This window comes from Canis lupus, chromosome 10 (genome assembly GCF_003254725.2).
Source record: "Canis lupus dingo isolate Sandy chromosome 10, ASM325472v2, whole genome shotgun sequence".
Lineage (NCBI taxonomy): Eukaryota > Metazoa > Chordata > Mammalia > Carnivora > Canidae > Canis > Canis lupus.
The window spans coordinates 12272386-12288222 of record NC_064252.1 but is presented as its reverse complement, the minus strand read 5'-3'; the positions used below and the strand labels follow the sequence as shown (position 1 = coordinate 12288222).

Here is a 15837-nt window from a genome sequence, read left to right as displayed (position 1 = left end):
ATGAATTATCTTTAATTTTAGAGAACAGGTTTAGCTCTTCTGTGGCAGGAAGGTTTTAAGACCTCTAATCCACCGTATTGCCATACCTCTGACATTTTTATTTCTCTTTCACTTTTAAAGGATAATTTCAGTAGATACAGAATTGCTTCTAGGTTGATTTTTTTCTTTCAGCACATTAAATATTCCACTCCACCCTCTTCTTGCTTGCAGTTTCTAATAAGAAGCCTGCTAAAATTCCTCTATAAGGTTCCCCACCCTCCCACCCCCATGCTTCTTTCAAGATTTTTTCTTTGCCTTTGATATTCTGAAATTGAAACTGAAATTTAAATATGAAATGCCTAGGTGTAGGATTTTGTTTGTTTGTTTTTATTTTTGTATCACTACTGCTTAAGTGTTCCCTGAGTTTACTGGATCTGTTGTTTAGTATCTGCCGTTAATTTAGGAAAATTATTGGTTATTATTGCTTCAAATATTTCTTTTGCTCTATTTTCTCTTTCTGGTGTTAAAATGATAGATAAGTTAGACCTTTTGCTATTGTCCTCAGTTCTTAGATGTTCTGTTCTGTTTTGTTTATTCTTTTTACTCTTTGCTTTTTTCAGTTTGGAAAGTTTCTATGGCCCTATCTTCAAGTTTATTGATTCTTTTCCTAGCCATGTTGAGTCCACTGAAGGCATTCTTTATTTCTATTACTGTATTTTAAAAATTTTTATCATTTCTTGTGATTCTTTCTGAAAGTTCCCATTTTTCTGCTTTATGTTATACATCTATTCTTGCATGCTGTCCACCTTTTCCATTAGAGTCCCTAACATATACTTTAAGTTTCCTATCTTATAATTCAAACATCTGTGGTATATGTAAGTCTGGTTCTGACAGTTGCTTTGTCTTTTCAGACTGTGCTTTGTCTTGCCTTTTAGCATACCTTGTAATTTTATGTTAAAAGCTAGATATGTTGTATTGGGTAATTGCAACTTAGGCAGACAGGTTTTTAGAGAGAGATCGTATGTTACTCTGGCTAAGAGATGTGCTGTTTAATGTTCAAATTCTCTAGTACTGTTATATTTGGTCTCTCTCTGAGGAGGTATCAGTCTGTGTAGACTTTTTCAACCATGATCTATTATTATTATACTAGAGCATTACTGGTATGGTGGTAAAGTGTGTGGGAGGAGGAGCATTTTATAATCACCTAACTGAGTCTCAGTCTTTTACCGGGCCTATGTCTTGGGGATTGTGGCCCTCACAAGTGTTTTCTATCCCTTCTTCAGTTGAATAGCTTTTACCCCATATTCCCTACTCTCTAACTGCAATGTTTTGTCTATTTCCTTAGTACCTTGTTCTCTGTTGAATAAGGTTTTTGTTTGTTTTTTCCCTCATGTAAGACAGGAAGGTAAAAGGGGCCCTGGAGTGAGGAGGAATTCCCTTTCCTCTCCTGGGATAAATTTGCAAAATTGTGCTTTGGCAACAATTTTTTTCCTGGAGAGTAGGATTTCTTTATAGAGAAGATTCTGGGTATGGTTTGCAACAGTTACTTTTCCCACCCTCACTGACCCCTTGCCAAATCCAAGGAGGAATTTTTGTGGGATCCTCACCATGAACACTTGATGGGGTTCCCGGACAGAGAACCCATGAAAGCATAGAAGCCCCTCAAGACTGCAGTTCCTAGGGGTTTTTCACTCTCGTACTTGACAAGTTCATACTTGACCTTTGGCAATTTGTCAGAATTGCTATTTAAGTGTTCCTACCGGTTTATGTCTCCAGTGGTTCCTGCCTCAGGTAGGCAGATTTTTTTTTTTTTAAGATTTATTTCTGTATTTATTTGAGAGGGAGACAAGGAGAGAACACAGCAGGGAGGAGAGGGAGAAGTAGACCTCCCACAGAGTAGGGAGCCCCATGTGGGCCTTTATCTTGGTACCCTGGGATCATGATCTGAGCTGAAGGCAAAAGCTTAACCAACTGAGCCATTCAGGCACCCCTAAGGTAGGCAGATCTTTATTGTGCCTTCTCTCTGGTACCTGCCTTTCCAGATTTCGATTATTGATTTGCAATGAGGCATCAGTTCTCAGGTAGACCTAAAAAAAAGTCATTGATTTTTCAGTTTGTCCAGATATTTCTTGTTGTAAGAATGGCAGTGACAACTTCCAAATTCTTCACATGTCAGAGCTAAAATTTCACTATTGGGGTGCCTGGGTGGCTCAGTTAGTAAACTAACCAACTTTTGATTTTGGCCCAGGTCATGATCTCAGGGTGGTAGGATTAAGTCCCACATTGGGCTCTGAACTCAACAGGAGGTCTGCTTGTCCTTCTCCCTCTGCTCCTTTCCCCCTTCACTCACACATGTGCATGCTCTCCCTGTCTCATAAAGAAATACATACATACATACATACATAAAATCTTAAAAAATAAAGTTTCACTAATGAGGCACCTGCCTGGCTCAGTGGGTAGAGCATGCGACTCTTGATCTCAGGGTAATAAATTCAAGCCCCATATTGGGTGTAGAGCTCGCTAAAAACAAAACAAGTTTCACTATTGAACGTAAATGTGAATTAAAAGTTCACATTTTTATTGTAGTTTGGGTACTCTCCTTTCAAAGAAAAGAAACAAACATTGGCTAACTTACATAAAAAAAAAAATTGTGGGGCACTTGGGTGGCTCAGTTAAGTGTCCAACTCTTGATTTCAGCTCAGGTCATGATCTCAGGGTCATGAGATTGAGCCCTAAGCTGGGTTCCATGCTAGGCTGCCTCTATGCTAGGCATCTGCTTAAGATTCTCTTTCCTTATCCCTCTGCCTCTACCTCCTCTCCTACTTGAGTGCTCTCCCACTCAAAACATTTTTTTAAAAGAAAGGTATTCGTCAGACGGATATTGAAAACCAAAACAGTTCTGGGCCATTAATTAGTAAGAACTATGGGGAAAGTCGATGGAGGGAAGATGGTGGGGGATGGGCTAAATGGGTGAAGGGTATTCAGGAAGGCATTTGTGAGGAGTACTGGGTATTATATGTAAATGGTGAATCACTAAATTCTACACCTGGAGCCAATTTTACCATATATGCTAACTAACTTGGATTTAAATAAAATCTTGAAATTTAAAAAAAGAGGAACTATACGGCAAATTTTATCAGCAACACTTTGGTTAGGATACCTCCACTGAGGGGAGTGAATTTTAACTACTATCAGGACCTTAATTAGTATATTCAAGATTCAAATTTCAGGAATTTAGAGAAGGTTGCAGAATTTTCTCAAATCCTTACACAAAAGTAGTGCAAGCAACTAGAGAGCAAAACTAGTTGGAGAGCGTTTTTTGTTGTTGTTGTTGTTGTTTTTGTTTTAAGATTTTATTTATTCATGAGAAACACAGAGAGAGGCAGAGACACAGGCAGAGGGAGAAGCAGGCTCCCTGCGGGGACCCTGACGTGGGACTCTATCGCGGGACCCCAGGATCATGCCCTGGGCCGAAGGCAGGAGCCAAACCATTGAGCCATCCAGGGATCCCCCTGGAGAGCATTTTTAACAGAACTAGATGATCAGATGTCCTCCCAGACCTCCAAACACCAGTATCTCCAGGTATGTGTGTTATCACTGCCTTGGTAGAAGAAACCTAGGGGAAGCAATAGAGCTAAGAACAGTATAATACCTGAACAGCCAATAGGTATTCCAGGCAATTGCAGTGGATTGATTTGAGAGCAGCAGCTGCAACTGGGCAGAGTTTTGCCCAGCCCAGTAGATGATAAGGCATGAGGTAAGGACTGTGGGAACAGCCTATCTCCAATTCTCAAGATTAACGTATCAGAGTTCTCTTGCAATACTGAGCCACACACTGAAAGAGAAACTTCGGAGAGTAACCTAAGTTTTAAGAATAGTGGCAAGAGGGCAAGATTCAGAAAATAATGGGAGGGGGAGAGAGTCAGGTAATTTTAGAAGTAAACCTCCCAGTTTGTTAAACGCTATGTGATAAAACAGAAAGTGCTTTATGTAGAGGCACCCGGGTAGTGCAATTGATTAAACGTCTGACACTTGGTTTCGGCTGGGGTTGTGATCTGGGGGTCCTGGGATCAAGCCCCGCTTTGGGCTCCATGCTCATGCAGTATCTGTTTGGGACTCTCCTTCTACCTTTACCTCTGCTAAATGCCACCGCCTCCCCCCATGCTCACTCTCTGTGTGTCAAATACATAAGTCTTAAAAAAAAAAAAAAGAGCTTTATGTAGTTAGACAAGCTATCTGCAATAACCTTCCTTCTTACAGTTTGAGAAAATTAAATTTATGTAAAATTGAATAGAAAAGAACCATAGTCAAATCCCTTACAAAGTTACTGTTAGACAAAGAAGAATAAGGACAGATAACTTCCTTGTAGACAATAAAATCAAGGAAAACACATACAAAAATCAGATCAGAACTGTAATATTCTATTTCAAAACAAGCTAAAAGACATTAAGAAAATAATAAAAGCATGAAAAAAACAACATAAATCAGAATCAGAAAAACTCAGAAATGAGGTGACAAAAACACACAAATTAAAAACAAAAGAAAATATAATTTTAGAAATAAAAGTAACTTAAAAGAAACATAAACATTAATAAATATACGAAATCTTTCTTTAACAGAAAAAGAAGTAAAAAGGATGCAAATTTTGAAAAGGAAGAAATGAAAAAAGAGAAAGAAAATTAGAAAAAAAAAAAAAACAAATGTTAAAGACAGGAAAAGAAAATCCAATACGTAAACCTTATGTGGTCCAACAATCTATACTGTATAATATATTGTATCATAGAGCATAGACATATAAAATGTGGGGAAAATTGGCACAGCAGAAACATTTTAAACTGTACTTATACTAATTGGTATTAGTATTGTTATTCTGAGACTAATGTGCATGTATGTAGGGATAAAACAAATGAAGAAATATGGGATATTATGACCTGTGTTCTTGAGAAATGGGACTCAGTAAGGAAGAACCTCTGGTTTCCATAGTTTCTCTATTTATTTTATTTTATTTTATTATTTTATTTTATATTTTATTTTATTTTTTGTCATAAGTGTACTCTTTAATTCCCATCTATTCACCCCCCACGCCCCCCATTCTCCTGCCTCCTGGTAACCATCAGTTTATTCTCTATAATTAAGTCTGTTTCTTGATTTGTCTCTCTCTCACTCTTTCCCCCCTTTTCTTATTTCTTTTGTTTCTTAAATTCTGCATGAGTGAAATCATATGGTATTTGTCTTTCTCTGACTGATTTATTTCTCTTACCATTATACTCTCTAGCTCAAATTGTTGCAAATGACAAGATTTCATTCTTTTTTATAGCTGAATAATATTATATATAACATACATTATAGTAATGCACATATATGTAACATACATATATATCACATCACTATACTAAATATATAGTAATACTATATGTTATATATGTATCTATATCACATCTTTTTTTTTAAGATTTTATTAATTTATTCATGAGAGACAGACAGACAGAGAGAGAGAGAGATGCAGAGATATAGGAAGAGGGAGAAGTAGGCTCCATGCAGAGAGCCTGATGTGGGACTCCATCCTGGGACTCCAGGATCACGCCCTGAGCTGAAGGCAGACGCTTAACCGCTGAGCCACCCAGGTGTCCCTTAGCACATCTTCTTTATCCATTCATCTATTGATGGACACTTGGGCTGCTCCCACAGTTTGGGTATTGTAAATAAAGCTGCAATAAACAGGGGGGTGCATGAATCCCTTTGAATTAGTGTTTTTGTATTTGGGGGTTAAATACCCAGTAGTGCAATTACTGGAGTGTAGAGTCCTTCTATTTTTAGTTTTTTGAGGAAACTCCATCCTGTCTTCCAGAGTGGCTGCACCACTTTGCATTCCCATCAACAGTGCAAGAGGGTTCCTTTTTCTCCAAATCCTCACCAACACCTGTTGTTCTTGCGTTTTTTAATTTTAACCATTCTGACAGTTGTAAAGTGATGTAGCCTCGTAGTTTTGGTTTGCATTTCTCTGATGATGAGTGATGTTGAATACCTTTTCATGTGTTTGTTGGCCATCTGGATGTCTTCATTGGAGAAATGTCTTTTCATGTCTTTTGCCCATTTTTATTTAGATTATTTGTGTTTTGGTTGTTAAGTAGTATAAGTTCTTTAATATTTTGGATACTTTATATATTTTGGATACTAACCCTTTATATGTCATTTGTAAATATCCTTTCCCATTCCATAGGTTGTCCTTTAGCTTTGTTGATTGTTTCCTTTGCATGCATAAATTTTTTATTTTGATGTAGTCCCAATAGTTTGTCTTTACTTTTATTTCGCTTGCCTCAGGAGATGTATCTAGAAAAATGTTGCTATGGGCAATGTCAAAGAAATTACTATCCCTAGTATCTTCTAGGATTTTTATGGCTTTGGGTCTCACATTTAGGTTTTAATCCATCTTGAGTTTGGTTTTGGGAAAAATGAAAGAAAGTGGTCCAGTTTCATTCTTTTGTATGTAGTTGTCCAATATTCCCAATACCATTTGTTGAGAATACTGTCTTTTTCTCATTGTATATTCATTCCTCTTTTGTCAAAGATTAATTGACCTTGTAATTATGGGTTTATTTCTGGATATTCTGTTCTGTTCTGTTCTATTCTATTCTATTGATTTATGTGTCTATTTTAATGCCAGTACTATACTATTTTAATTACTTCTACTTTGTAATATAACTTGAAATCTGGAATTGTGATACCTCTAGTTTTGTTTTTCTTTTTCAAGATTCCTTTGTCTATTCAAGGCCTTATGTGGTTCCATACAAATTTTTGAATTGTTTGTTTTAGTTCTGTGAAAAATACTGTTGGTATTTTGATAGGGATTGCATTAAATCTGTAGATTGCCTTTGTAGTATAGACATTTTAACAATACTTGTTCTTCCAACCTGTGAGCATGACTGTCTTTCCATTTATTTGTATTGTCTTGAATTTCTTTCATCAGTATTTTATAGTTCTCAGAGTGCATGTCTTTTCACCTCTTGGTTAAGTTTATTACTATATATTTTTTCTGGTGCAATTGTAAATGGAATTATTTTCTTAATTTCACTTTCTGCTGCTTCATTATTAATGTATAGATATGTAACAGATTTCTGTACATTCTTTTTTTTATCCTACCATAGTTTCTTTTGAGAAATTATCTGTCAAAAAAAAAAAAGAAAAGAAAAATTATCTGTCATTTGTATCATTGTTCTATGTTACATGTCTTTTCGTTTCTGAGTGCTTTAAGATTTTCTCTTTAATTCTGTTTGTCAGTAATTTGGCTATGATGTACCTAGTTGGGGATTTCTGTGTATTTATGATACCTGATCCACCTGCTGGCATGATGTACTTCACACTTTCTTGGGAAGTTTTCACCTGTTATGTCCTCTATTTACTCTCTTCTTCCTCTTTTCATGACTCCAATTATATGTATGTTAGATCACTTGATATCTTCTCACAGTTCTACTAAGGGTCTACTTATGTTCTTTATTTTCCCCCCTTTCTACTGTTTAGATGGGGTCATTTCTATTGAAAGTTCACTTAACTGACTCCTTCACTTCACTTAAACTTTTTTCTGTCAGTTTTATCTGAAATTATCTTTTTTTTTTTTTTTGTCTTCATTTTTGGAGCAGACTGTTAGCATCCCTCTACTTACTCTGCCTTTTACTTAATTCATCATGACTAAATTTTAATAGCTGTTTTAAAATCCTTATCTATTAATTCCAACATTTAGTCCAGTCAGGCTTGGTTTCTAGTGATTATTTTTTCAGTATGTTTATAGGCCATATTTTTCTGTTTCTTTTTATGTTAATACCTTTTTTTATTATGTACTAGACATTATAGGGACACTGAATATTATCTCTGAAAAATGTTAGATTTTTGGCAGAAGTTGAATTGCCTAGATACAAACTCAGAACTCTGTCTTCCTCGGATGGACAGTGGCTGATATGTTCTAAATACCCTCATCCTTTTAACTCTTGCTTTCTACTGGGTGCTTTAGTTCCCTATTTCATAGTGTAGTTCTGGGGTCATCCAAAGACTTGGATGGAATTTTTATGCAGATTTTCAGACTCCCTTATTCTCAGAGCATTCCCTTTACTTCCAGCCATTGTGTTAGCTCTACTCTTTGTCTTATGATTCCTGCCACTAAGACTGCAGCTGGCTACTTGACTTCTAGCTACCCCATGCTCCACAGACTGGGAATTTCCCTCAGGCAAAAGCCACAAAGTACATTTCCCTAATTTCAAGAATTAACATCCCTTTAGTTTTTGTTTCCTCTTCATTGTTTCCCAGAGCCTTCAACTATTTTTAAAAATATTTTATATTATTATTTTATATTATTACTATTTTTAAGGATTTTATTTGTTTATTTATTGATTTTTAAATTAAGGGAAGAACTTTCTTTTTTAAGATTATTTATTTATTTATTTATTCATAGAGACACACACACAAAGAGAGAGAGAGAGAGAGAGAGAGAGGCAGAGACATAGGCAGAGGGAGAAGCAGGCACCATGCAGAGTCTGACGTGGGACTCGATCACAGGACTCCAGAATCATGCCCTGAGCCAAAGGCAGATGCTCAACCATTGAGTCACTCAGGCATCCCTATTTTATTTTTAATAGTATGTCCAGATTTTTAACTTATAATCTCAAGGAGGGTTAGTCTGATATATGCTACTCTGTTATTACTGGAAGCAAAACTCTTTCTAGGAATCTTTTCTACTGTGTGTGTTTGAAAGCAAAGAGTGCTAATAGCAGTGAGTACATCTACCCCAGGTTTTGATTTTAAATACCACTCTCCACATTTATACCAGTTCTGGGGTGTTTCTGCCAAAAATGTACGATGTGAATCTAATTATAAGAAAAGATTGGAGACACAACTTGATGAGAACCCTGGAAGTGACCTGAATTTATCAATCTACATAATTCCAAAAGTGGGACTGAGTGGGATCGTATGAACTGTGTGAATGCTGCAGATTTTCCCAGCTGAGCTTTTTACTATGCTTTCTGCAAGGAGTAACTCAATTGGGGTGACTGGCTGGCTTAATCAGTAGAACATGTGACTCTTGATCTTAGGGCTCTGTGAGTTTGAGCTCACATATCAGTTTCAGCTCATATAAAAAGGTATCAAGTTGGGTGTAGAGATTACAAAGAATAACTCAAAATGAAAACAAAACACTAAACCATAAAATATATATTTCATACACTGAAAATTAAATACGTATCTTCTTTCTGGGAAACAAAATAGTCATTTGGAACATATTCCTTTGTTTCTTTATTTTTCTTGCCTCTCTATGTTGGTTTCTATACAACAGATGAAATAACCACTTCTGGTCTTGAAGAAGTAGCCTTGTTCAGGAGATAAAACTTTTTGTTTCAGCCCTGCTCCAGCTCTTGTTCACCTCTCAAACTTCTGTGCTTGTCCAAGTATCCTATTATATTTTGATTAACTCCTAGTAGCTGAGGATGTTCTACTAACTGTCAGCATATTAAGGAAAAGGGCTCAGCACCTAGATTTAGGCTGACTGGAAGCCAGGCCCTCAGATAGCAGCTTTTATTTTTTTTATTTTATTTTTTTAAAGATTTATTTTTATTTATTTATGATAGACATAGAGAGAGAGAGAGGCAGAGACACAGGCAGAGGGAGAAGTAGGCTCCATGCCGGGAGTCCGATGCGGGACTCGATCCCGGGTCTCCAGGATCACGCCCTGGGCCAAAGGCAGGTGCGAAACCGCTGAGCCACCCAGGGATCCCCAAATAGCAGTTTTTAAAAGCATGTTATTATATATTGTTCCAAGAGGCCACAAGTACAAGCCCCACTGGCCACCAGAGCCAGATGATCTGTAAGTATCCTTTGGGTGGCAATCACAAAACTTAAGGTTTTGGATGAGTGTATGAACTTATTTCTGGGAGATACTGGCAAGCTAGAGGAAGGCAGAGGAAAAGTGCCAAGATGGCATCTACAGCCTACATTCCTTGAGAGCAGCTGTGTAGGCCATTAAATGTGTGCCAAAACTGAAGCTTGTTCCTCATTTCAAAGCCCCAGAACAAGCAAAGTGGCCTCTTCACAGAAAGACTGGGGAGTGTGCCTCTATCTGCTGTCTGTGCCATGCCTTGGAAGTGGTAGCCTGCCAAGAACTGTACATCTATTGCTACAATCCTGTGCAACCCAAGGGTGCAAACCCCTCTGATCACCAAGACCAGGAAATCAAAGGGGGCAAGCTTGGGCATCAGCTGCAAAAAAGAGGCTCCAGAGGCTTTCCCCAAAGAGACTGGCATTATGGAACATAAAGATTGTGCCTGACCAGTGAGGTCTTTGGAAAGACTATAGTAGTTTACTTGATAAAGAGTTCAAATAATGGTCATAAAGATGCTTGCTGAGTTGGGGAGAAGAATGAATGAACACAATGAGAACTTCAGAAAGATGAAAAATAAAAGAAGATACCAAATAGAAGTCATAGAGCTGAAGAATACAGTAACTGAACTAAAAACATACACTGGAGGGGTTCAGCAGCAGACTAGATGAAACAGAAGAAAGGATCAGTCAACTTGAAGACAGGGCAATGGAACTGACCCAATCAGAGCAGCAAAAAATAAAAAGAATGAAAAAAAAAAAATGAAGATAGTTTAAGGGACTTGTGCCACAACATTGAACAAACTAACAATTGCATTTTAGTACTCCCAGAAGGAGAAGAGAGTGAGAAGGGGCAGGAGTCTCATTCAAAGAGATAATGGCTAAAAACTTTTCTAACTTGGGGAAGGAAACAGAAACCCAGATCCAGGAAGCCCAGAGAATTCTAAATAAGATGAACTCAAGGGCACCTGAGTGGCTCAGTCATTTAAACATTCAACTCTTGATTTTGGCTCAGGACATGATCTCAGGGTCATGAGATTGAGCCTCATGTCAGGCTCTATGCTGGATGTGGAGCCTGACCTAAGATTCTCCCTTTCCCTCTTCCCTTCCCTCCTAACCCCCTCCCCCCACCACCTACGCACATGTGTGTACTCTCTCTCTTTCTTAAAAACAAAACAAATAAAAAATACCAAAACAGATGAACTCAAAGAGACCCACATTTAAGACACATTTCAGATCTTCTTCAATTCATGATAGGGTTACATCCCAATAAACCCATTGTGAATTGAAAATACTGTAAGTCAGGGGTACCTGGGTGGCTCAGTCAGTTAAGTGTCTGCCTTCGGCTCAGGTCAAGATCCCAGGTCCTGGGATCGAGCCCTACATTAGGCTCCCTGCTTTTCCCTCTCCTCCCCTCTCATGCTGTCTCTTGCTATCTCTGTCACTATTTCTGTTTCTGTCTCTCATAAATAAATAAATAAATAAATAAATAAATAAATAAAGTCTTTTAATAAAAGGAAAATATTGTAAGTCAAAAATGCATATAATACACCCAACCTACCAAACATCATAGTTTAACTTAGCCTACCTTAAATGTGCTCAGAACACTTGCATTAGTCTACAGTTGGGGAAAATCATCTAAAACAAACCTATTTTCTAATAAAATGTTGAATATCTCATGTAATTTATTTAATACTGTAATGAAAATGAAATACTGAATGGTTGCTTGGGTATAGAATGGTTATAAGTGTATCAGTTCTTTATCCTTGCAATCGCATGGCTGTCTGGGAGTTACAATTCACTGTCATTGCACAGCATCATGAGAGAGTATTGTATTACATATTTCCCACTAGCCTGAGAAAAGATCAAAATTCAAAATTTAAAGTACAGATTCACAACATTGTAAATACATATTGTGTGTTCAGTAGAAATGTGTATTACTTTCACACCATTGTATGTTGAACCATTGTAAGTCAAGACCATCTATATAATTAAAGTGTCTAAATTTAAAGACAAGGAAAGAATACTAAAGGTAGTAAGAGAAAAACAACTTTCCATGTATAAGGGTACCTCCCTAAGAGTGCCAGCAGATTTTTCAGCATAAACTTTACAGGCCAGAGGTGAGTGACACAATATATTCAAAGTGCTAAAAGAAAAAAAGAAAACCTACAGTCAGTAAAACTCTACTCAGAGAAGTTATCATTCAGAATTAAAGGAGAATAAAGAGTTTTCCAAAAAAAAAAAAAAAAAAAAAGGGTTTTCCAGGTAAACAAAAGCTAAAGGAGTTCACCATTAAATTAGTCTTAGAAGAAATGTTAAAGTGACTTCTTTCAGCTGAAAAGAAAGGGTGCTAATTAGTAACAAGAGCTCATATGAAAGAAGAAATATCACTGGAAAAGTAAACATTTAGTAAAGGTAGTGGATTAGTTACATAAGTAACTAATATAGTATAAAGATAGTATAAAGATTACTAGACAAAAGTAATCAAAATAACTATGATCAAATTAATTAAGAGATACACAACAAGATGTAAAATGTGAAATCATAAACATAAAACATGCATGTATGTATGGAGTGTAAAAATGTTGAGCTCTAGAATAGAGTCAAATTAAGTTATCAACTCAGAATAAACTCTTATTAGTTGTTATAGTAACCTCATAGTAACCACAAGGCAAAAACCTATAGCAAATACACAAAAAGATAAAGAGAAAGGAATACAGGCCTACCACTAAAGAAGGTTATCAATTTACAAAGGAAGAGAGTGAGAGAAAAAAGGAACAGAGAAGAACTACAAAAGCAGCTACAAAAACAATTGACAGAATGGCAATAAGCACATATCTGTTGATCATAACTTTAAATGTAAATGGACTAAATTCTCCAATCAAAAGACATAGAGTGGCTGAGTGGATTAAAAAAATAATACCCGTTTATATGCAGCCTATCAGGACACACTTCAGATATAAGGATGCAAACATACTAAAAGTAAAGGGATGGAAAAAAATATTCCATGCAAATGAAAATCAAAAGAAAGCTGAGTAGCTCCATTTATATTAGACAAGATAGACTTTAAAACAAAGACTGTAATAAGACACAAGGAAGGGCATTAAGTAATGATAGAAGATTGAATCTGGATGGCATCCTTGAGAGACTGCCTCAAGGATGTCTATGATTATCTATATTCATGTATAAAATATTTAGTGACTATACAAATGGTCAATAAGCACTTGAGAAGAAGCTCAGCATCGTTAACTGCTTGAGAAATGCAGATTAACCCTACTTCATGCCTACTAGCATGGCTAACATAAAATAAGTAATAATAAGCATTAGTGAGGATATGGAGGAATTAGAACTTTTATTCATTAGTGGGATTGTAAAATGGTTCAACCACTTTGCAAAAATAGTTTGACAGTTCTTCAATATGTTACAGAGAGTTACCATATGACCCAGAAATTCCACCCCTTGGCATATACCCATGAGAGTATGTATGTCCACATAAAGCCTTACATATTATTGTTCACAGCAGCATTTTTATAATAGCCAAAAAGTGGAAGCAATCCAAATGTTCATCACCTGATGAATGGATAAACAAAATACAATGTATTCATATAATGGAACACTATTCAGCCATAAAAAGGAATGAAGTGCTGATAATGGGCTACAACATGGATGAAGCTTGAAAATACTACGCCAAGTTAAAAAAAAAAAAAAAAAGGTGAGAAATGACTACACATTATATATGATTCTCTTTATATAAATGTCCAGAATAGGCAGATCTATAGATATGTAAAATAGATTAGTAGCTTCTAGAGGTCCTGGGGAGGATTGCTAATAGGTGAAGAAGTTTTTGAGATGATAAAAATGTTATAAAATTATATAGTGGAGATGGTTACACAACTCTGTGAATATAGTAAAAACAAATCGTATACCTTAAAAGGGCGAATTTTATGTTATGTGAATTATTTCTCAATAGTGCTGTTATAAAAGGTATTTTTTGTGCCGGAAACTCTTCTGAGTGCTAGGAATAATGTAGTGAAGACATCAAAAACCCTGCTCTCAAAATACATGTATCTGCTGAGTCTAAGTTTGTGCCCCTAACAGACTGCACATAGGTTGTGGTCCTACCACTTTTTGCAATGGAAAAATTTGGCAGAATAATATCACCCCCCATAGTAATTTTCACTTTACCCTTGTCTGTATCTTTTTCCACCAAGAATATATAAAAAAGAAACTGTCAAGGAAGTAAAAGAGGAGAATGAACTGTCACAGTCTACAAGAATTGCGAGAAGGTAAGAATGAAAAAAGTTACCAGATGTTTCAGAAAGGTCAAGAAACATATCCCTTGGATTTGGCATTTAGGAGGTCTATGGAGATCTCTAGTACAGTTTCAGTGGAATCAGTGAGAAGAGAGGCATTTTGTAATTGTTGCACATAGCACAGTGCCTGATATATAGTAGTTGCTAAAGGTAATATTTGTTCGATTGAGAATAAGTGTGTTGTGAGAAAATAAAGACTGTGCTTACCTAAAGTCCTCATGAGAAGGGAAAACGGATAAGGGGTAGAATTTGAGGGAATATGAGTTAAAGGAGTTTATTTCTAGTACAAGAGAAATTGATTTAGTCTGAGAACACGTTGTTAGTAGAGAACAGAAGTTGGTATGTAGTAAAAGAGAAAAGGTAATAAGTCTGGAATAGGTGAGAGGCTTCCTCTCAGATTAAATTAGGGTTTTGTAGATACAGGTATATGTGCAGAGAAGGGTAAGAGTTTAGGGAAATAATATCCGATGGCTTCAAGTTTATTAATCAGGAAGTGAAATCGTCTGCAAAAAGTAAGGGTGAATAGTAGGGAACCAAAAAGGGGGCTTGAAAAGAGCAGCGAAGATTTGGAAACAGACGAAAAGAATGGAAATATAAATTTGCCAAGCACAAGTAGAAGGATTGCCAGGGCATATTAGAACTCAATTTAAGAATAATTCAGATTATAAGTAATACTTAATATTTTTTCTTTTTCTTTTTCTTTTTTTTAAAAGATTTTATTTATTTATTCATGTGGGACACAGAGAGATAGGCAGAGACACAGGCAGAGGGAGAAGCAGGCTCCCATGGGGAGCCAGCTGCAGGACTCCATCTCAGGACCCCGGGGAATCAAACCCCGAGCCAAAGGCAGATGCTCAACCAGTATTTTTTTCTTTCTTTCTTTCTTTCTTTCTTTCTTTCTTCTTTCTTTCTTTCTTTCTTTCTTTCTTTCTTTCTTTCTTTCTTTCTTTCTTTTCTTCCTTCCTTCCTTCCTTCCTTCCTTCCTTCCTTCCTTCCTTCCTTCCTTCCTTCCTTCTTTCTTTCTTTCTTTCTTTCTTTCTTTCTTTCTTTCTTTTAAGATGTTATTTATTTATTCATGAGAGACAGACAGAGAGAGAGAGGCAGAGATGTAGGCAGAGGGAGACATAGGCTCCATGCAGGGAGCCCGATGTGGGACTCGATCCTGGGACTGCAGGATCAGGCCCTGAGCCAAAGGCAGACGCTCAACCGCTGAGCCACCCAGGTGTCCCGTATTTTTTTTCTTTAATGAAATTGTGAAACATAACTTGTGTTAACTCAGATATCATCTTTGTCCTCTTGTGCCACCTAAGACATGGATGAGCCTGACTTTCCATCATTATCCTCTGGATGGTAGCTGTTCAAAATTAAGATGTATATGTATTCCCTGAAGTCTTGTGATCTCATAATCTTTTCTGGTTTGGAGCTCCTACTTCCATTTACTTAGTCTAGTTTATAGTTCATGCACCTTTCTGCTCATGTTGCCTTTTTCTGTCACGTTAACCCAGTTGTGAATTTTGGTCTTCATCCCAATGGCCACTGAAAACACTCACAGAGGCCGAGATACTCACATAGGCAGAGCTGCCTTTGCTAAAGGTGGTAATATGCAGAGATTCTTATATCACAGTAACAAAAAACAACTCAACTTGATGTCAGCCTCCTGTACTTTTCTTACTCTTCTTACTTTTCT

General features: G+C 36.7%; 1 long non-coding RNA gene across 5 annotated transcripts in view; it reads left to right on the top strand.

Annotated features, from left to right (window-relative positions):
- Positions 1 to 15837, top strand: part of LOC112677864 (uncharacterized) — a 37712-nt gene that overhangs the window by 18424 nt on the left and 3451 nt on the right. For 3 of the 5 annotated variants that reach the window (XR_007413377.1, XR_003147242.3, XR_007413374.1), the window contains 2 exons: positions 13358 to 13549; positions 14049 to 14123. This is a non-coding gene — a long non-coding RNA (uncharacterized LOC112677864). The remainder of the gene's footprint in view (positions 1 to 13357; positions 13550 to 14048; positions 14124 to 15837) is intronic. The other 2 variants (XR_007413376.1, XR_007413375.1) reach the window with 1 other exon arrangement.